Source organism: Nelumbo lutea, chromosome 5 (genome assembly GCF_056320005.1).
Source record: "Nelumbo lutea isolate HS-2025 chromosome 5, American lotus-T2T, whole genome shotgun sequence".
NCBI lineage: Eukaryota > Viridiplantae > Streptophyta > Magnoliopsida > Proteales > Nelumbonaceae > Nelumbo > Nelumbo lutea.
The window spans coordinates 56,067,292-56,090,867 of NC_142688.1; the positions used below are offsets into that span (position 1 = coordinate 56,067,292).

The window sequence follows — 23,576 nt, forward strand, 5'->3', positions numbered from 1 at the left end:
CCAGCCAATTTATATTAGGGGTGCTCGGTTAACCAAACCGTGGGCCTATTTTTGAAACTGAACCAGTCCTATTAGTTTCTGGAAAACTGGAATCAAAATCAAATCGGTTAACTAGTTGACTGGTTCGGTTTGACAACTTATCGAATTTTTAATATTTATAGTATATATTATAAAAATACATATAAATATATAATAAAAAATAGAAATATATGATAAATATATATTTATATATAATGCATATTTATTAATTTATAATATATAGAAAATATAAAATATATATAATATACAGAAATATATATAGAAATATATGTATACTGATCAGTTTGTTTAACCGATGGTTTTCTATATTGGTTAACTGAAATCGAACTGACCTGATCAGTTAACCAGGTTTCAGTTCAATTTCTGTTGGTTTTTCGGTTTGGTTCGGGTTTTTGGTTTTTCTTGCTCACCCCTAATTTATATGCATACAAATGAGCACGTATAAAGACATTTGCATGTCATATATTTGCATACTTTTTCTCCTACAATAAATCAAAGAACCCATCAACTAAGCCATCATCAATTAATATATTTATATCAAATTTTAATGTGGGATTATTGACTGACCTAAACCTAGCCCTAACCCAAATTCAACAACCTGAGTGCATCAAATTTCAATGTTAACTAAGCCCAGATTGAACAAATCAAAATTGACCTTAGGGTTGGGCTTAAACCCTGCCCAGCCTACCTGACTTTGAACCCTAGGCGTATGTGTTCTGTTGTAAATTATTATTATTATTATTATTATTTATAATTTATAGAGTAAAAATTTTATTTTTTTTACCTGTCAAGGTCCCAACATTTTACTCTTAGTTTAAAATTTATGCAATATTTTAAAATGATTTGATTGTGTTAGTTGGGTGGTAATCTCTATTAGTGCTGTGTTCCAATCCGTTCAGTATAACACGTTCGTCAACGATTCACACAGGTAACACAACCCAAGAAACGTAAATAAAACTTTCAAACTCTTGAATTTGTGAATAGTGTTTTTTAGATATGACAAATTAAATTTGAGGAATTTACAATGGTTTGAGTTCAAAACTTCACAACAAGATTGGTTATAGAAGGCATGTCAAGGAGCAGAGTTTCAGCTGGTAGAGAGGATTTAGGTTTTAAAAGGTTAAAGGCATAGTTGAGGCATAATGACTCAAAAAGGTGAGGTGTAAGACTCAAGTTATTGGAAGGCGTAAGTTTAAGAAAAAATTAATTAAAGTTTTGTAAATTGATAAAAAGTATACATATCTATAAACTAGAAGTTTATAAGTTATAAATTTAGACATTTAAGTATTAAATAAAATAATTATTAATCAACTAACAATTATAAACATTTTATACTTCATGTAAATAAATAATTTAGAAGAAAAGAAACGACTTAGCTGATTTAATCTATATAATAATAATAATAATAATAATAATAATAATAGTAATTGTTAGTGTATTCCATCAGATTTAGTATTGGAGATATAGTTCCCTCCAATTAGATGTACATATCTTTTTCTTTACTTTTTGTATTCCAATTTAGGTTGCTGACCTGTTGGCTGGTTGTATCCCTACCTTTATTATAAATAGGTTGTAACCTATTGATTTTATATCAAGAAATATTATTTCTCTCCATCAATGTTCTTTGTTTCTTCGTATCATTGTATCAAAGCTAAAGATTGGTATGCATTGGCTAAGGGAGAGTAATTGGTATTAGGAACTGCAGCCAGGTAGCCGAGGGCAACAGGACTATTAGCAGCAGCTCGTTCAAGAGATTGCACCTGTCTCTTCAAGAATTTCACAGAGTGGACCGCTTCGTTCAACATAGACGTCGTATCCATCTTGGTTCCTCCTGGTACAAGTCTCTACAGAATCCTTATCCTCTCACTTATTCGTTCCCTCCTGTGCCTCGCTGCAACACTTTGTGGGTCCTTTGATATCTTCACGTTCCTCCACTTGGGTGGCTTCACCGACTCTGGGTAAATATGAATAGATTGCATCGCTGCAATCCGGAAGATCATCTCCCTCGTTGCCGCCATTGAATTTCTCTTCTGCAACGCACTTGCACTACTCAGTAATTCGTTTGTGTCTCTTATGCATTCCGTCACAGAATTATTGGATAACGGTGTTGGTGCCGCTAGTTGTTCAGTCTTAGGGTGCTTAGCATCGTGGTGTGTCTCTACCCTTGTATGACGATCGATCACCGATATTTGCCGAAACTCAGAGGAGAGATATGAATGTTCTGAGCGACAATAAATCCGTCTAGTTCCGGGGTTGAAAGCCAGAACGCACAGGTAATGCGATCGCGAATTTGGATAACCGCCAGCACCACCAGCTCCTCCTTTGTCCCGCGGCACTAACTCGTTAAAGCTTAGATTTTGTGTTTCTCTTTATGGATTCATCTGAAGTTGCTCAACATATCTCTCATCCCATTACTGTCACCTTCGATGGCTCAAATTATGATTTATGGTCCCAAGAGATGTGCAGTTTTCTCAAGGGATGCCTTATCTGGAGATATGTGACTGGTGAGTTTCCCAAACCTACTAAAATTGCTGATGAAACAGAAGATAAATTTGCTGAACAAGTAGAAAGATGGGATGGAAAAAATCATCAAATATATGAAGCAGCAGCCTGAGCAGTCTATTCACAGTTATGTCTCTGAATTACAAGTTCTTTGGGATCAGTTAGCACAGTGTGAACCTGAATGGGATAGTAGTACCTCTATGGCCACTACTTATTCCAAGATTCACGATTGCCAACGTGTTTGGCATCTTCTAGTGACTCTCAGGGATGAGTATGAACCTATTAGTGGTGCTCTACTTCATCGTAACCCATTGCCCTCCCTTGAAGTTGTGATCAAAGATTTGCTTTCTAGAAAAACTCGACTAAAAACACTTCAAGATGAGCGATCCTTACTATCTACTAATGTTGTTCTTGCTACTCTGGATACGTCTACTACTTCTTCAACTTCCTCTAAATCCTCAAAACGGAGTTTTTGTAATTACTGCGAGAAGACTGGTCATACTATTTATGGGTGCCGCCGCCTACAAGCCAAAAAGGCGTCTGGACAGAAGTCTTCATCCATGGTTTCTCAGGCTTCGAGTTCTACTGCCGCTGCTGTCATAGAGGATTCTTCTGATAACACCTCTCCAAAATTTTCTCTTCAAGAACTCCAAGCCCTTCTTCACCAACTCCAACCTGCTTCTGGTATGCCTTCTAATTTGGTCTTGTCCACCACTCCAGGTACTACCTCATCATGGTATTTTGGTTCTGCCTGTTGCAATCACATGACATCCAATTCATTCCTATTTAATTCAAAGTCACAACCTTCTATTGCACCAATTGTTCATACTGCTGATAGTTCAACCTTAACTGTCAAAAGTGTAGGAACTATTTCAACACCTCATTTGTCACTATCTAATACTTTTTTGGTATCTCAATTATCTCTAAATCTTATATATATTGGACAATTATGTGAACTTGGTTTTGAAATACATTTCTCAAGTCGCGGTTGTACTGTGCAGGATCCATGGACAGGGAAGATCATTGGGATAGGCCGTAAGGTTGGGAGACTGTTTTTGATATCATCTCTTCAATTACCATCTCTTGCTGCTGCTATCACCTCTAGCGTTTGACATTCTTGTCTGGGTCACATTTCTACCTCTAGGTTAGGATCTTTAATTTCTAATGGATGTTTGGGTCCTGTTAAAACAACACCCTTTGATTGTGTTTCCTGTCATCTTTCAAAACATCATGCTTTGCCTTTTAATATAAGTGATTCTGTTTCTTCTACACCTTTTGATCTTATTCATTCTGATATTTGGGGACCTTCACTTCATAATACCATGGGTGTTCACGTTATTTTGTGATCTTCGTTGATGATTTCTTTCGATATACATGGATTTATCTCATGCGTAATAAATCTGAATTACCTGCAATTTATATTCAATTTGCCACTATGATAAAAAATCAATTTTCCTCTATCATCAAAATCTTTTGCATTGATAATGCCATGGAATATAAAGATTCTATCCTTACCCAATTTCTTTCACAAAATAGAGCCATCATTCATAGATCTTGTCCCGGCACCTCTCAACAAAATGGGCGTACAGAACAAAAACATAGGCATATTCTTGATACTGTCCGAGCTCTTTTAATCTCTTCCTCTTGTCTTGAACGTTTTTGGGGGGAGGCAGCCCTCACTACTGTTTATACCATCAATCGCATTCCCTCTCCTGTTATTGGTAACATTTCTCCTTATAACCGGTTGTATGGCCATGGCCCTGATTACCAGTCTCTTCATGTATTTGGTTGTACTTGTTTTGTTCTATTACAACCTCATGAACATACCAAATTGAAACCAAAAGCACGTTTATGTTGTTTTCTTGGGTATGGTATTGAACATAAAGGATATTGGTGTTAGGATTCTCTTTCCCAATGACTTCGCATATCTCGTCATGTTACCTTTCGGGAACACAAAATGTTTTCAAGTCTCTCCCCATTTCATGTTACCAAGACATCTTCATATTTTACTGATCCTACTATTTCCTTTTTTCCTGATGATTTACCTGTAGGTCCGACTACTTCTTCCTCAGATAGCTCTAACAGTATTGCACAACCTGCAACCTCTCCTGATGCATCTACCTTGGCTATGGATCCTCCAGTTCTGCCTTCTTCTGAGCCTTTGATTCCTCCTACTGAATTAGACCTTGCTCATTCTGATGCTCCACTTCATCATTCTGGCACTAAACCTTCCATTCTTCTTTGTGATTTTCATTGTTATTCTACCATTATTTCTTTATACAAGCCTTGTACCTATCGTGAGACTAGTATTGACCCTCTATGGCAGAAAGCAATGGTAGAAGAAATTCAAGCTTTTACAAGCACTCATACTTGGGATTTAATTGACCTGCCTTTAGATAAATTTGTGATTTGTTGTAAATTGGTCTACAAAATCAAGACTTGGGTAGATGGTTCAGTTGAAAGGTATAAAGCTAGATTGGTAGCAAAAGAGTTCACACAGGAGTATGGCATTGATTATGAGGAGACTTTTGCCCCAGTAGCTCATCTCACTTCTGTTCGTAGTCTTATTGCGATTGCTGCAGCTAAGCATTGGAAGCTATTTCAGATGGATGTTAAGAATGCTTTTCTCCATAGACATCTTTCTGAAGAGATTTATATGCAGCCCCTCCTGGTTATGGTCGTCTCCCTAATCAGGTTTGTCGTCTCTGTAAGGCTCTATATGGACTTAAGCAAGCGCCTCGAGCATGGTTCTCCAAATTCAGCTCTATTGTTTGTCAATTTGGTTTTCAATCTAACACTCATGATCATGCCTTATTCATCCATAAGACCTCTCAGGGTTGTGTACTTTTCCTCTTTTATGTGGATGATATGATCATTACTGGTGATGACTTGTAGGGCATTTTCGCTCTTAAGACTTTTCTCAGCAAACAGTTTGAAATGAAAGATCTTGGTCGACTAAATTATTTCTTAGGCATTGAGGTCTCCTCCGACCAATCAGGATATTATCTGTCTCAGGCTAAGTATGCCACTGATCTTGTTTCTCATGCTGGACTCACTGATACTAAGACTGTTAACACTCCAATTGAGCCTAATTCCCATTTTTCAGCCACTGATGGTACTCCTCTCAGTGACTGCACCTTATATTGGCAACTAGTTGACAGTCTTGTATACCTTACTGTTACTCGTCCTGATATTGCGTATGTTGTCCATATTGTGAGTCAGTTCATGTCTGCCCCTCGCACTACTCATTATGCTGTTGTGCTTCGTATCATCCGTTATGTCAAGGGCACTTTGTTTCATGGACTTCACTACAGTTCTTCCTCTCTTCATTTGATCGCATATTCTGATGCTGATTGGGCCGGTGATCCTATTGATAGACTCTCCACTACTGGTTATTGCTTCTTTCTTGGCGATTCTCTTATATCTTGGCGTAGTAAGAAGCAAATGGTTGTCTCTCATTCTAGTACTGAAGCTGAATATCGAGCTCTTGCTGACACTACCTCCGAGTTGTTATGGTTACCATGGTTACTCCATGACATGGGAATTACTCATTCATCTACAACATCTCTTTACTGTGACAATCGTAGTGCCATACATATTGCCCACAATGGTGTATTTCATGAGCGCACTAAGCATATTGAGACTGATTGTCACTTTATTTGTCATCATGTGCTCGAGGGTACTATTCGCCTTATTCCTGTCCCTTCCCAGGATCAGTCTGCAGATATATTTACCAAAGCTCACTCTCATCTTCGCTTTCGTACTCTAGTTGGCAAATTCTAGATGATTGATACATTACCATCTTGAGTTTGAGGGGGGATGTTAGCGTATTCCATCAGATTTAGTATTGTATCATTATCCCCTTAATTCTAGGAGATATAGTTCCCTCCAATTAACTGTACATATCTTTTTCTTTCCTTTTTGTATTCCAATTTAGGTTTCCGACCTGTTCTCTGGTTGTATCCCTAGCTTTATTATAAATAGGTTGTAACCTATTGATTTCATATCAAGAAATATTATTTCTCTCCATCTATCTTCTTTGTTTCTTCGTATCAGTAATAATAACAATAACAACAACAACAACAATAACAATAATAAATCAATTAGGAGAATAAATGAGAAAAATAACAAACTTGGGACATTACATTTAGACAACTAAGAAAAATCTGACTTGATTTATTCAAAAGAAATTAAGAACTTGATTAGTCATTTTTGTATTGAACTATCTTAAAACACTAAGAAAAACTAATATAATTTGATTTTCCTTATTAGTTTTTCTTTTTTACCTTTTCATTTGGACCATAATTATTAAAGTGTTTTTTCTATATGTTTTAAATTATAAAAGTACATAAGTTTTGCATTAAATCACTAATTAATCATTGATATTTGAGGCTTACGCCTTTTTATACCTCACACCTTGAGGTTTGAGGCTTACGCCTCATTCTGACAAAGGTTTAGACTTCACATCAAAGTTGTGAGGCTTAAAGCTTGATTTAAAATCTCTCGCCTCAAGGCTTAAGCCTCACATCAAAGTTTTGAGGCTTAAGCCTTAGGCAAAATCTGTGCGTCTCGCCTCAAGGCGTAAGCCTTTTAAAGCAATGCAGAGAATTGGACGACGAATTAAACAGCCAATAATGGGCAAAATAATTTTGGCATGGTGGTTTTAAAATCCAGATTTCCTTCTCACTACTCTCTACCCACATTATCCGTTGTGCAATTCAGGGCAGGTAAAGTGAGGGTAGAGAAAGTGAATAGGAAATCTGGGTTTGTGGTTTTAGAGTCAGAATTTCCTATTAAGTCCACCCTACTCCCTTCTCTACTAACTCAATAATATTATTCCAGCGGTCCTTAATGATGCTAGAGGAGTCCAACTTGAGTTTGGGTCATCTCCCAATATCATATGGCACTGTACATGTTATGCATGGCAGGTCCCACTTTTATGGTAGGCCCCAATTTCATATTGAGGTCAATGTATGGTATGAGATCAAGTTGGTAAGGTGTTAGAACATATTTTGTTGGTAGGAAATCCCAACTGGTCCAACTTTAATGTAACAACTAACGAACAACTTAAGCCCTGTTTGGCATCACTCTAGAAGATCAATTCTTCTGATTCTCACAATCCTCTGAATGAGAATGGCGAGAAATTGGGCCTAAGAGCATCCTTCTCAAAAAGTGAAAACTGAGAACGAGGATTCTTGGAATCCCAATGCTCTCTACATCCCCTTTAAAATAACGAACACGCATTTACATGTTCCATGTGAGAAGAGATGTATCATTGTAATTTCACATGAAATCAGAACATTCAAAGGAGAAGAAAACCCTAACCCCTATCATTTGAAAGTTTCTCTTCTACTATTCTCCCCCTTCCTCAACGGCTCAAACCATGTCTGTTCTCTTCTTCGGCGACCGTTCAACTTGCCACCACCAAGCTTTGGACAACTTTCCACAATGGGGTTTAGGTTCTCCTGCACTCCCAACACCAAGCTCCGATCAATTGAGAATGGTGTTTTCATTTTCATACACAACGCACAAATTGAAATCACCAAGATCCAACCATCTGTTTCTATCTACAAATGACCTTTTTATCAAGCTCTAATGCATAATGCACAAATCAGTTAACGGGTATGCAGAGCATCAGTTTGCTGCAAGTCCGAACTAAGAAGCCCAGTTGTCGAATGATCAAACAGACACCACCAAACCGCTCCAGGAAAAGGATAGTTCTTTCGATCTCTTTGGCTGGTTTATGGCAGAACACCTTGGTGAGGTTGACATTGTTGAGAACATGAGATAGCTCTTGGCTGGGAATTCCATGATCAAGAAACAAAGTAACCTTCCCGGGAAAACCAACGAAGAATTGGGGATCTATAATATTTAAAAGACGTTTGAGCTTTAACGGTTTGGTCCGACCTTCCAGCTCATCCCAAACAAAGTAGAGCAGCAGACCAATTTCTTCTGCCATTAGTAAGTACATAAAGATGTTTGGTAATCAAGGGATAGAGAGAAAAGCCATTAATCCCAATGGAACACAAGGAAAGAAGTTGGGTGCGAAGGAATTCTAAAGATGCAGACCTCAAAAGTGGATTTTTGTGGAAGAGAACTTCAGTTTCTCTCTCTTCGAGTCCAATTTCTTGAAAGAAGGGGAAATATAATAGGAAAGCTGAAAAAAATAAATATGAGTTTGGGTACTTTTTTGGTTTTCATGGGAGAGATATTGTTGGATTCATAGCATACAGAAACTATATAATGTTACTAACCCATTTCTATCAAGTGGCTGGAGAATAGGGTGTTGCTACGATTGCATAGGATCACCATTTGTTGAGAATATCGAAACTCCATTTAGCTAATAACAACTTTTTTTGTTACGTGGTTCTTTCTCCGATCATAGTTTTGTCTTTAAATCTTCATTTCTCATTCAACTTGGGCAGAGGCGATCAAAGAAAAGTGCCTCTACACCTTTATAGCATATTACACAAGGAAGCTATTATTTGATTATTATAGAGACACTTTTTAATGCTTCTAATGCCATTTTTACTCCTCTAAAAAGAAATGTCATTTTTGTTTCGTGCCCAAGATAAATTACACTGCGAAACTCTTGAGAATTGTTCATTTCCATGGAACCCTTCCCCAAATGATCTGTTTTCCATCTTTGAACAATTTTTCCCTTTGAAAACCTCCTCTACATTCTCCACTTTTCTTCTTCTCTTTGTTTTTTTTCTTCTCTATTCCAACTCATCTCATCTTGGAATTGAAGTGAGCACGTTTGGATCAAGCTAGAGATTGTGCCTCTTCAAAAATGTTTAGAGTTAGTGTTTCTCTGATCCCAACCCATAGTCTCTCACTAGTCTTTTGTTGTATGGTAAGGGGTACAACCTTCCCTATTCTTTATCATTATCGTTTTTCTTTATAGGGGTTAGTTCTTATACTTTGTTTCTTTTTTTCTTTCAAGTTCTCAAAATCTATTAATCAAGTTCCATCTAAAGAAATCATCAATAAGAAACAAAGCTCAATATGTCCATGTGAAAGAAATATAAAAAGAAATAAACCACTTTATCGTGCCTAAAGCTGTTTATCCATGATCTCACTAATACATTTCCTCATAAGTTCAAGTGGTAGCATTAAATACCACTCTTTTGTAGATGACTTGTCAAAACTTCATAAAATTTGCAGTAATCTTGATATTCAATCTTTCTGTTGTGTTTATATCCACCATCACATTTGCTATAGAGTATCCTCCCATTCTCTCAACTGTTGCATTCAATATAGACACCAATGAGGCCATCCTCTTATTGGCAGCTTCAGTAGATCTTACCATAACCTCACCAATGTCCAATTCCTTCTTCTTTTGGCTTTCCTTCCTTGTATTTGAAGTAGAAGCTTCGACAATATCAATGGGAGCATCATCACTTTCATTCATATGAAGATATGGGGCATCTTTAATGGATCATTCAATTTTAATGTCATTAATTTGCCTGAGATCTAGGGGAGATTGCACCCCACGTGCCAACAAGGTAGCGAACCGACTAGTAGGAGTTGTCCCCCCAAATATTACATTGAAACGATCATATTTTGGATAGCCCATGGTGTGGAACCTCTTAGCCTTGAGGTTAATTTAACAATACAAAAAAATGATATAAATAATTATATTTAAAACCAAGTTAAAACAATATAAATCCCACACAAAAAAGTTTGAGTGTTACCGCAAAAGAGTTGTCCCATGTTTCTGATAATGCTATGACCATATGTTTTTCTTCATTCCAGCCAAATCATGTTTGTCCAAATCTCAATTTTGAAAACTCCTTATACCTAGAATTCAAATCTTGAATCTTATTGCTAAAAGCCTTTGTGTTAAATTTCAATACAAGTTTAGTAAAAAACCCCATTTTTAACTTAGGTCCAAGCCCATTTCAGCTTAAAAACGATCCTAACCTAAGGCCAAATAGTCCAAGATCGAAGCCCATCCTAGCCTAAAACCAATCCTTAAGCCCACCTGACATAGATCCCAACTTAGTACAAGCCCATGTGGTCTTAGGCTTAATACTATTCTACCCTAGAACCCACTTAGCTCCAAGCCCAAACAAGCTTAGATCCAACCTATCTTAGTTCAGCATCCAAACAACTTAGGCACAAGCTCATCCCAACCTAGCATCCAAACAAGCTTAAACCTAAGTCCATCTTAGCCTAGTATCCATACAGGCTAGACCCAAGCCCATCCCAGTCTAGCATCCAAACAAGTGTAAACCGAAGCCCATCTCAGCCTAGAATCCAAACAGGTTATACTCAAGCCCATCTTAGCCTAGTGTCCAAACAATTTAGACTCAAGGCCATCTTAACCTAGCACCCAAGCAACCCAAGACCCATGATCCATATCCATGTCCCATACCCATAAGCCATGACCCAAAACCCATGACTTAGATCCATGACCTAGGATTTATGACCCATAATCCATATCCATGATCCATACCCAGCCCATGACCTATAACCCATACCCATATCTTATGACCAAGGACCCATGACCCAATTATAGGGCCCCGGCCCCCTTCTCCCCTAATAACCCTTAATAATAAACATTGAGTGCTTGATATGAATATTGCCATCAATTGTTTGTGAAATGTTGATTGTTCTTTGTTGGACGTTTGAGTTTTCTCTATTTGCTTGCTTCATGCATGGCATCCTACATGTCCACTCTAGCTTACGTGTATAGCCACCTTTTTTCATTTTTTGCTTGCATGCCCTTTTTTTCTTTTTCTAAAGGGGCCCAAGTTAAAGAATAAAAATTAAAAAAAAAAGGAGGAAAAGTATAAAAAAAGAGCATTCAAATATGAGGAAGATAAAAGAGCATTTAATCAATCAAGAGGGAATATTAGGAAAAAATCAAAAAATAAAAAAAGACAAAATAAAAATAAAATAAAATAATAAAAGTAAAGGATCAAAGAATTAAAAATATTAAAAAATAAAGAAAATGAAAGCAAAACAAGAAGCCTTTTGGAAAGTAATAACAATAAAAATCAAGAAGGTGTATCAATCCAGAAAATCAAAATTAAAATTAAAAATAAATAATCAAGAAAAATAAAAATGAAAAATAAGAAAAAAACAAGAAAAAGTCCTCAAAAAAGGCTTATAAAGCTTTCATCAAATGTGATTTATTTACATAATGTTCAATTGAATCAATCAAATAAATCATCCTCTTTTGAGTTTTGCATGTACCTAACCTTAGTTGGCTTTAGGACCCACTAATAGCCCATGACCCTTCCTAATCAAATTAAAGCTTACTCATCACCAAGCATTCAGGCCTGCAAACTTGTAACAATTAAGCTTAACCAAGCCATCTCACCTTTTACCTAATCAAACAATTCAACCTTTAATCCAAATCAACCTCTTCCACATGGCTCACCTAATCCAATCAACCACACTAATATCCTTAACCTCAATTAGCTCATCATGATTCTCTTGGATCCGACCCAATACACTTATGAGCAATAGAGCCTATGTCAATTTAACCCAATTCCACCCATTGAAACCCAACCCACTAAACCCTGTTATGCCCATTCAAACCAACTAGAACCTAGAATCAAGTTCATCCAGTCTGCCCGAATCTTTTAAGTTAAACCAGACCGACCCAAACCGGGCCTATCTAACCCACTTGAACCCAACTAAACCTACCAACTCACCAATAACCCATTTAGGCGTATCACCCTAAACCAAATCCAACTTGTCTAAACCAATTAGAAATGACTTCACATAGGTCTGACACACCCTCTCTTACCTTAGAGCCTAAACTAACTAGAACCCAGAATCAAGTCTATCCAATCTACTTAAACCCTTTAGGGTAAACCTGACCGACCCAAAACAGGCCTACTTAACCCCAGGAACCGGACTTAACCTACCTACTTAGCAACAACCACTAGGCCCATCATCCAAAACCAAACCCAACTTACTTAAACCAATTGCAACCATAGAAGGCTAACCCACCCTCCCACACCTTAAGACCCATTTGGATAGACCCAATTCATCTCAGCTTCGCGCAACACAGAATCAACCTCAAGCAACCCCATTCACCCTCTACCTAAAACCTAACTTCTATCCACTTTCTTATACACAGACCTAGGGTAATCTGCATATAAAGAAATCAATAGAAATTTTAAAAAAATGTGATTAAAATTAAAAAAAAAAGAATAAATAAGAAAATAGTAAAATAATAAGCAAAAATAAACAAAACGGGTAAAAAGAGGGGATCAAATGTTAAAAAGTAGTAAATAAAAGAGAGAAATGAGAAGAGCTTTTATCTCCATTCTGAGTTTACAACATCTTTAGGAGATGGAAACTAGATCGGAAGAATTCGTGCTCTCTAAAAGAATCAAGACCTCAGATTTGAAGAGAGACATTGCAAATCAGCATCAATTTACCCGTGGATAAGCGTTGCAAGGAATTTAGGGAGAGATAAAGGAAGATCTCACACAAATCCAAGCTTAGGCACAAAGAGATTTCGACTTTCATAAGTTATGCCCTTACTCAAGACTTTGTCTCCCCTTGGTGTTAAGGTGCCTCAACTACACAAGTATGATGGCAAAGGTTGTCCTAGGTCACACATCCTTCTCTACTTCATGAACTTGTTCCAACTTGATTCAGGTGAGCGATTTTTGGTCCAATTATTCCCTCAAAATCTAGAAAAAGTTATTCTTGTCAGGTATACCCATCTCAGCTTGGAGATCAAGAGGATATGGTTGAAACTAGCCAATTACTTCATCAAGCGCTTTGATCTACATTTGGCATCAACTCTTGGTGACTTAGGAAATCTTGTTCAAGCAGTAAAAGAAAGTTCTGCTGAGTACGTGCATCAATGGAACATGGAAGCCATCAAAGTAAAAGATCCTATGATCGAGCCAAGGTCAATCATGGTCTTCCTCAAAACACTCAAAGAGCGTTTCTACTCTTTGATGATAGGGCAAACATTTGAGAACTTTCAACAAGTGATCTAAGCTAGAGGCAGGATCGAGGAAGGAATCAAGCATGGAAGAATTTGCAAAAGGTTTATGTTTTTAGGTCCAACAAATGGGGTTTATCAAGGTCAAGTAGCAATGGTGCATCCATCTCCAACCTTTGCTCAGAAATGTTTGATTCCACCTATTCACCCTTGAAAACGAAAGAGGAGACACCTTATCTCGCTCCCCATGTCACTCTTACATGTTTTCACCTACCTCATCAAAAAAGGACACTTGGCACCTCTAGAGTCAAAGCCGACCCCATGTCCTCTATCGTGAGGTTTTCAATCCCACTGACGCAGCGTGGAAGCAATGGAAACCGGAGCTGGCTATGCAAGCATCGGGCAATCGCTAGCTCCTGGCGAAGAACACCGAATTCTCTAGGAGAGAGAAAAGGTGGCAAAAATTGAAGAGGAAATCTTAAGAAATTCTGAACTGTCTATTAACTGGAAAATAACAATATTTATAATACATCTGGAAATTATAAAATAACTAGGAAAGAAAACTGTAGTTGATCTAAACATCTCAAACACATAGCTGGATCGAACTCTTCTTGATCTTGGTCTTGATAGGATCGAACTCTCTGGTTGGATCTTCACTATTGGATCTTCTTGGATCTAATCCATGAATCTTGGAAGTCTTGGATTATCTTGACCTCTGGGATTCTTGATTATCTTGAATTCTTGAGTTCTTGATTATCTTGAATTCCTGAGTTCTTGATTATCTTGAATCATTTTTTTGACTTATCTCTTTCTTGGCTTTTGCCTTATCCTTATCCTAGGAGCTGCCGCCCCTAAGGTGATGTGGGCCTTGTGATGGGCCTCCATCATTCCCCACTTGGAAAGAACTCGACCCCGAGTTGTGACTGGGATAGGCAAGTGTCACCTCTGGTAGGTAGCGATGGATGTCAACAACATTGAAGTTCTTAGAGATACCCATATGATCTGGTAGGTCCATGACATAGGCATTGTCATTGATTTTCTTCATGACTTGTATGGACCGTACTTCCGAGGCTGCAACTTGTGTATTTTCCCATGGGAATCCTTTCCTTCCTCAAAAAGACCATGATTTCATCACTGACGTCAAATACTTGGGCTTGGCGATGCTTGTCTGGTGCCAACTTGTACTTGGCATTGGTTTGCTCTAGTTTCTGCTTCACGGATTCTTGGACAGATTGGATCTGGTCTGCCATCTGCTCTATGGAGGCATTGACTCCAGGTACTCTGGGTAGTTTTACTAGGTCCAATGCATGATTTGGAACCTTCATGTAGACAATGAAGAATGGAGATCTACCAGTAGAACTGTGTACTGCATTATTATAGGCGAACTCAGCTTGTGCAAAGGCGAAATCCCACTGTTTTGGTCTCTCCCGACATATGCTGTGAATCAAATTACCAAGGGTCCGGTTTACCACTTCTATCTGTCCGTTTGTCTGCAGATGGGCTGTGTTGCTGAAATTTAGTGATGAGTCAAATAACCTCCACAGGGTCATCCAAAAGTGACTTAAGAACCTTATGCCTCGATCTGATGTAATAGTCTTCGGTACCCCGTGTAGACGGAAAATCTCATTGAAAAATAATTTGGCTGTCATTGATGCATCTGTTGTTTTCTTGTAAGGGAGGAAGTGAGCTATTTTAGAGAATCTGTCAACTACCACGAAGACAGAGTCCATATTTCTTTGCGTTTTTGGCAAGCCTAACACAAAATCCATGGATAAGTCTTCCCAAATAGTAATAGGAACGGGGAGAGGTATGTAGAGACCAGTATTTTGGGTTTGTCCCTTAGCTGTCTAACAAATATAACATTTACTCACAATAATGGACACATCTCTTCTTAATTTCAGCCAATAGTAACACCCCTTAACTGCTTCAATGGTCTTGTCCCTTCCTAGGTGTCCTGCCGCCCGCATGCAGATCCCTGATGATCTTTTCACGGAGGGAGGTGCAGGGGATGCATAGTTGTTCCCCTTTCATAAGGAACCCATCATGAATATAGAAATCATCTGCTGGCTGTCGGTGCACACATTTCTCCCACACCTGTTGGAAATCTTCATCCTAGGTGTATAGGTCTTTTAGGCACTCAAACCCCGCAATCTCAATATTAAGGGTCTTGATGAGGGCTACTCTTCTGCTAAGGGCATCAGCCACTTTATTCTGTTGTCCAGTCTTGTATACAATTTTGTATGGGAATTTGTCAAGAAAAGCAGACCATCTAGCATGCAAATCACTCCTTAATTGTTTCTGCCTACAGAGATATTTTAGGGCTTGGTGGTCAGTGTAAAGAACAAATTCCTTTGCAATTAAATAGTGTTCCCATGTTTTCAAGGCTCTTACCACAGCATAGAACTCTTTGTCATAGGTAGACCACTTTCTCCTAGCTTCACATAATTTTTCACTGAAGAAAGTAATGGGTCTTTTTTTCTTGGGACAATACAACCCCTATGCCAACTTCACTGGCATCACATTCAACTTCAAATAATTTATCAAAATTTGGCATGGCAAGGAAAGGAGTAGTACATAATTTCTCTTTTATAAGAGAAAAACTTTGCTCTTGTTCTTCTCCCCATTGAAATTTTCCCTTTTTCAAACATTCAGTGATGGGGGCTACAATACTTCTAGAGTGCTTAATAAATTGCCTGTAGAAAGTTGCTAACCCATGGAAGTGTCTCACATCTATGACATTTGATGGGGTCAGCCACTCCCTAATGGCTTTCACTTTTTCTTCATCTACTTTAATTCCTTTCTTGCTCACAATGAATCACAGGAATAATAAATTATCACTTATGAAAGTGCATTTCTTCAAATTAGCATATAATTTATTTTCCCTCAATGCTTGTAGGACCTCCCTAATATGTTTCACATGCTCAGTGATATATTTGTTGTATATCAAAATATTATCAAAATAGACTACCACAAATTTACCAATGAAGGGCGCAATACCTGGTTCATCAGCCTCATGAATGTGATGGGTGCGTTGGTTAGTCCAAAGGGCATGACTAGCCACTCGAACAAGCCATCTCTAGTCTTAAAGGTTGTCTTCCATTCATCTCTGGGACGGATCCTGATCTGATGATATCCACTCCTGAGATCAATCTTTAAGAAAACTACAGCTCCATTAAGCTGATCCAGCATGTCGTCTAGCCTAGGAATGGAAAATTTGTACCCAATAGTAATTTTGTTAATGGCCATGCTGTCGACACACATTCTCCAACTGCCATCCTTCTTAGGTGTTAGCAAAGATGGTACTGCACAAGGACTCATACTGACTTGAATGTGTAACTTTTTCAATAATTCTTCTACCTTCTCTCGCAAGATTCCATTCTCCTTGGGACTCATCCTGTAATGTGGGAGGTTAGGTAGACTAGCACCTAGAACAAAATCAATATGGTGTTGTATATCTCTCACGGGAGAGAGTTCATTTGGTAATTCCTTTGGAACTACATCATGGAATTTATCAAGTAGTCCCTGCACTTCCACTGAAATTTTATTTTTATCATTAACATTTTCTTCCTTTACTACTAACAAATGTACTTCACAAGTATCCTTACATTCTTTTAGAAATTCAACATGATGATGGGTAATGGTAAGGAAAATTTTCTCATGTGCTTTTGTAATGTTCTTTTCAGCAATGGGTAACAAAGTATAACGTATACCCTCTTTTTCAAGTTGGTAGGTATTCTTCTTACCCATGTGCCTTGCATTTGTATCAAATTGCCAAGGCCTCCCTAACAAAATATGGCAAGCATCCATATCTACAATATCACAGTATGCTTCATCATGGTACTTACCAATAGAAAAAGGTACCTTGCAACGTTCCTCCTACCCGTACGCTGCCTCCTTCCTTGATCCACCCAATTGTATATGGGTTTGGATGTTTTTCAGGAAGTAACTATAACCTTTGTATGACATCCCTACAAATAATATTTTCTTGACTGCCACTATCAATAATTAAATCAAATAATTTACCCTTGACAGTACATCTAGTACGGAACAATCTGTGCCTTTCTGAGGTATCTTGATTTTTCTAGGACAACATTAATTTTCTCACAACACAAGTATACTCCTCATGTTCGTATGGACCCTCTTCATCCTCCCCATCAGGGCCACAGTATACCTCATCCTCAATATCTTCTTCCTCCTCCCTTTCTACCATATTAACTTCCTTCCTCCTGGGACAGTCTCTGGATCTATGTCCAATCTCATTACATTTAAAGCATTTAATAGGAGCAGGCCTTGCATAAGGGTTACTGGGTTTAGGAGGTTGGAAGGATTACCTCGAGTATGTCCTCTGTAGTAGCCTTATCGGCGTTACTTGTGCTTACCAGGTGAGAGGATTGTACTGCTGGGACTGATTTGTTCCTGTCGACAGTTGCCGGTCTATTGTCGCTCCCGCTGTACCGGCGGTAATTATCACTGTGTGCCTTGTCTTGGAACATTAATTATGCTTTCAGGGCTAGGTTCCTTGCTTCCTGCACACTAAGAACCATTTGTACACCAATTTTGTCACTGATGGACGGTCTTAACCCACTCAGATATCGGGCTACCTGCTGGTTATCACTTTTAGACAACTGGTTTCTTTCTGCTAATCTTAAAAATTCTGATGTGTACTCATTAACACTACGTGAACCTTGTGCACACCGCTGGTAAGATTCAAACATATATTGTTCATAGTCAGGAGGTAAAAATCTACCTCTGATTAATTGTTTCATGCACCTCCAAGTTCGAACAGGACCCCTTCCTTCTCTGATCTGGGTCTCTCTTATCCATTTGCACCAAACAGATGCACCTCCCTTTAATCGGAAAGCTACCCGTTTTACCCTTCGTTCCTCTGATATCTCCATGTAATCAAAGATGACTTTTGTGATCCAATCCAAAAGTCCTTCTATGCCAAGATCTCCACTAAATGTAGGAATATCTACTTTAAGTTTGAATTCATCATTATTCCTACGGGGGTTGAAATCACCTTGGTTGTGCCAAATTCCGTCGTTTCTATCGTTGCCAGGAAGAACTGGAGCACCACCAAATTCTAAATCATCATCACTGTCGTCGTCAAGAACTGGACGTCGGAACGCAGTATTGACGGGTGGTCTATCATGGTCATCTCCTTCAATTTGATGTGGATTTTCTCAGTTCCGTGGAACAACCTCCCATAACAAGGTTCGTAGTTGTTCAGCCATCTCTGCCAATTGCTGTTCGATGTTATGAGTGGTCGTGCGCTGCTCTTCGATTTCTCTCCAAATAGCTGGGAACCCCTAATCTCCGTCACGGGGTGGGTTGCGACTACTACCATCTGGGTTGGCCATCTAACTGGGCAAATTCCCGCTCTGATACCACCTGACGCAGCGTGGAAGCAATGAAAACTGGAGCTAGCTATGCAAGCACCGAGCGATCGCTAGCTCCTGGCGAAGAACACCGAATTCTCTACGAGAGAGAAAAGGTGGCAAAAATGAAGAGGAAATCTTAAGAAATTCTGAAGTGTCTATTAACTGGAAAATGGCAATATTTATAATACATCTAGAAATTATAAAATAACTAGGAAAGAAAACTGTAGTTGATCTAAACATCTCAAACACATAGCTGGATTGAACTCTTCTTGATCTTGGTCTTGATAGGATCGAACTCTCTGGTTGGATCTTCACCGTTGGATCTTCTTGGGTCTAATCCATGAATCTTGGAAGTTTTGGATTATCTTGATCTCTGGGATTCTTGATTATCTTGAATTCTTGAGTTCTTGATTATCTTGAATCCTTTCTTGACTTATCTCTTTCTTGGCTCTTGCCTTATCCTTATCCTAGGAGCTGCCGCCCCTAAGGTGATGTGGGCCTTGTGATGGGCCTCCATCACCCACTCTTTTTACAACTACCATCAAAGTCCAAGGCATTCTATAGATTATTTCACCTCATTGCGACTTGTTGTTAAAAACCACATTGATGCAGGGATCTATCAACCACGATGTCATAGATGAGAAAGTTTGCTTTTTGTATTTGATCTCACAAAGAAAGAGAAATAGAAAAAGAAGAAAAAAGAGAAAGAAAAAGGAAAAGGAGAAAAGAAAAAAATCAATAAATAATGGCATCGATCAAAATGTTTAAAACTATGACTAGCCTTATCCCTTTTAGAGGGGTACATAGGTAGCCTGAGAAATGGTTCCTAGGTCCGACTCCAATAAGAAAATAGGAGGTAAAAAATAATGAAAATTAAAAACAAAAGTAATAAAAAAGAGAAAAGAGAAAAAAATCATAGTAATGGAATCATTTTGCTCCATCACTCAGGCAAATTAATCACTTGTTAAGTAGTCTTAAAAGTCATCCCTTCTCACTTAAGTCTTGCCTCCTCTTTTTCTGAACAAGCTTTTTCAATTAGACCTTTAACTGCTACATCCTATTATGTCGTGCCTTTTTGCTCATGGACCAATTATACCACTCTTGTGTATTAAAAAAAAAAATGTATCACTTCTTTGCTTTTTCATTATTCCAGCATCCCTTCTCTTTTTGCTTCATGGTGGAGCAATAAGTTAATTGGGCTATGTGAATCCTATAAGAAAAGAGTGTCTACCTCTTTTTAGGATGGTTGTACAATTGAAGCCCTAGCAAGACTAGGGACTTGTGGTAAGTCCCAGGGGTATGGGTGGAGCAATAAGTTAATTGGGCTATGTGAATCCTATAAGAAAAGAGTGTCTACCTCTTTTTAGGATGGTTGTACAATTGAAGCCCTAGCAAGACTAGGGACTTGTGGTAAGTCCCAGGGGTATGGGTGGAGCAATAAGTTAATTGGGCTATGTGAATCCTATAAGAAAAGAGTGTCTGCCTCCTTTTAGGATGGTTGTACAATTGAAGCCCTAGCAAGACTAGGGACTTGTGGTAAGTCTCAGGGGTATGACTTTGCAAAATGTTTGTCAGTAATCACGGATTCAGTATAAAAGGGGTAAACTTGTCATGTTGAAATCAGTATCGAAAGCATTGAACCTTCACTGAGATCACCTATGTTGACTCAAACTTGGTGTGAACATCCCATTGAAATTGGGGTGTCACTTCATGCCTATGAGAGGAGCCACTACCCATCAATACAAGGAACATGAGAGTGATGGGTCTCCCAAGTTCAAGAAACAAAACAAGACTCTCATATGAACACCAAAAGAGGCTATTCTAGTTACATTTTAGGGGACAGTGAGAAGGTGTTTGGCACCCCTCTCCCATACTTAACATGTAGTACCATTCCTCTAATTTAGTAAAGGAAGAATAAGAAAAACAAAAACAAAATCTACAAGATTTCTAGCAACCTTGCCCATCAAAGAGGATGGTCATGGTGGGATTGCTTCCCAAGTGATTTAACCCTCTCATTCTCTTTTTGGGTTAGAGAAACCCTCAAAGGAGCAAAGGATTAAGTACATGCATCCTCCTTCTCTATCTAAGGTTCCCCTCATTCCTACTTAGCTAATGAGGGAAATCAAAGTACAAAGGAATCAATCCCCTATGAGCTACCTCACTTAGGGCTCCCTAAACACAATCTACATTTAGGATAAAAAAATCATAGAGCAAAATAATCAAATAAACAAGACAGCAAACTAACTTGAATTAGAATTTAATATGAGGCTAAAACACCATTAAACCCATATTCTAACATTCAAGCAAAAGATCCAACATGTATATTCACTTAAATAGACAAATCCGAATTTCAATAATATGAGAGAGAAGAAATTTTAGCAATGATATCGATTCTAATTAAGTCAAGTGACTACTAAAAAGACATAGAATGCTATCCAAATAAATCAACAAACTATTCCAATGATTTTTACATCTAATAACTAGAAAATTAACCAACAAGAATGCCAAACACCATCCAATTAACAAAATAATCAATGCTGAAATGAGAAAAAAAAACACCTAGACCATTAGGAAGATTTAAGAAAACAAAAAACATTAAAATAAAATAAAATAAAATAAAATAAAAAAGGATGAGGTGAGGGGCTCACCTCTTTGTGGCCTTTTGACAAATACTTGGTGATGAACTTGGTTGTAGAAAATGGTGTTGAAAAATGGCTTTGGATTTACACAAATGCAATGTGGGGAATCTCCTCCTTTCTTTGCTTCTCGCTTGGCTGGCCGAAATGATAGAGAGGGATGTTCATTCCTCTTTCTTCTTTCTTCTCCTTCTCTTATTCTTCTGCTTTCCTCTTGTCCAAAAATTCTTGTTCTTGTTTTCTTTTTCTTCTTTTTTTTTTTTTTGTGAGGGAAATGGAAAAGGAAGGTGATGGTATTTGGTGGTGGGTGGAGGTTAAGGGAGATGGAGATGGAAGGCTAGGAAGTGAGGGACGTTATCAAAGGGACAGATGTTGAGAGGGGTTTCATGGTGAGAGGCTAGTGAGAGAAGAGAGCTAGTTCACTCATGGAGGTTTTTTGGATGTTATGGATGAGAGAAGGAAGAAGATGGGGATGCAAGAGTTCAGTGGGAAGAGTGGGAGAGAAGGTGTGAGAGAATGGAGAGAGTTGAGAGATAATGAATAATGAAAAGTCCCCCATGTTAGGTTCGGATTTGGGTCTTATGGCCTCTTTTTCTTTCATTTTTTTTTTTAGTTTTCCTTGGGTTTTCTTAGTTCAAAAAAGTGGGAAGGGTCCTAGTTTGGTTTGGGGGGTTTGGTTACATTAAATTGAATGAGTTCAGGTCTAGTTGGGGTTTGGTTCGGTTCTAGAGGTATTTTGTTGGGTTAGAATTGGATGGGAAATGGGTTTAGTTAGGATTTGGTTTGATCTTGGTTAGGGTTTTTTAGGGTTTAAGTGTCCTCTCAAAAGGATGGATGGCTTGGATGGTTTGATCCTAATCTAACGGAAGGGGGCTTCCTAGATTAATCTTTTGCCTTTTGACTGAATTTAAGGCAAGGAGACAACTTCCCTCAAAAGGCTCTCCCTTGTCTCCTTATTAATAGACTTGTTCATGGGTCAGGTAGCCCGATGGCCTGGCCTGGCCCGGCCCGCACCCCGGTCGGGCTTGGTCATGCAATTAGGCCCGCGGGCCTGACCTCGGGCCTAACACCGTAAGCCCGATGTGTTATGGGCTGGGCTTGGGATTTGTTAAAAAAGCTTGTCCCGACTCAACATTATATATTTTATAAAATACATAATATGTATTTTATATATTATATAAATAATATAAATAATACAATATTTATTGAAATATATATATATATATATATTTATAATTTAATATATACATTTTTTTATTTTTTTCTTTATAATTTCTCTCTCTCTCACTCTCTCTCTCTCTCTCTATTCAGTTGCTTCAGTAGTAGTAACAACATGGGTTAAATTTTGAGCTCGAGCCCAGGCCCGGGCTTCGGGCTTTTTATGAGTGCCAGGTTCAGACCCAAATTGTAGGCCCAATGGTCAGGTTGGGCTCGGGCTTGGGCCTTAGAAAAAATTGTTGATATAGAGTGAAAGCCCGGTCCGACCCATGAACAGGTCTACTTATTAATGGCCTAAAAAGGGGTGTCTTAAATTTTAATTTAAAATTTGAATTTAAGGGGGAATGGAGAGGTGGCAGCTAGGGTTTTAAAATCTAGGGTTTGGGGGGTGCTAAAGTCATGATAAGGGTGATCTAAGGGTGGAGAAGCAAGGGGAATTTGGATCTATGGCTAGAATTGATTCTAGGTTTAGTTGGGGCTTTGGGTGATTTTTGAAAATGTTTAGGGTCCAAATTTAAAATGTATAGGGGTGTTTGCAATGAAAGGGCAAGTCTAGGGGGTGTGGTGTGCAAGATTCAAGGGTTGAGATTAAAACTCAGATTTTATGGTTTTTCTCAACCAATGAGATCACACGAGTTGGAATCTTTGTAGACGGAGGGGTAAAATGGGGATTTTTGTAATGAAATTTTCCAAGGGGGTTCTAAGGTGTCCAAAAATGGTAATGATGAGGTTTGATGGCCTCGAAGGGTATGTTAGAGTGAGAAATCGTAATATGGAGTGTGTCGAGCAATGTGGGTTGTCGAATCGGGTCTTTCTTAGTAGAAGGGTAAAATGGTTATTTCAAGTCTAAAAATGGAGGAGGGTTTATCCAAGTGTCTA

General features: G+C 38.3%; 1 pseudogene; it reads right to left on the reverse strand.

Moving 5' to 3' along the window:
• Window positions 1-1,676: 1,676 nt before the first annotated feature.
• LOC148852544 (transcription factor bHLH87-like) lies at window positions 1,677-2,446 on the reverse strand (annotated as a pseudogene).
• Between the last annotated feature and the right edge of the window lie 21,130 nt (window positions 2,447-23,576).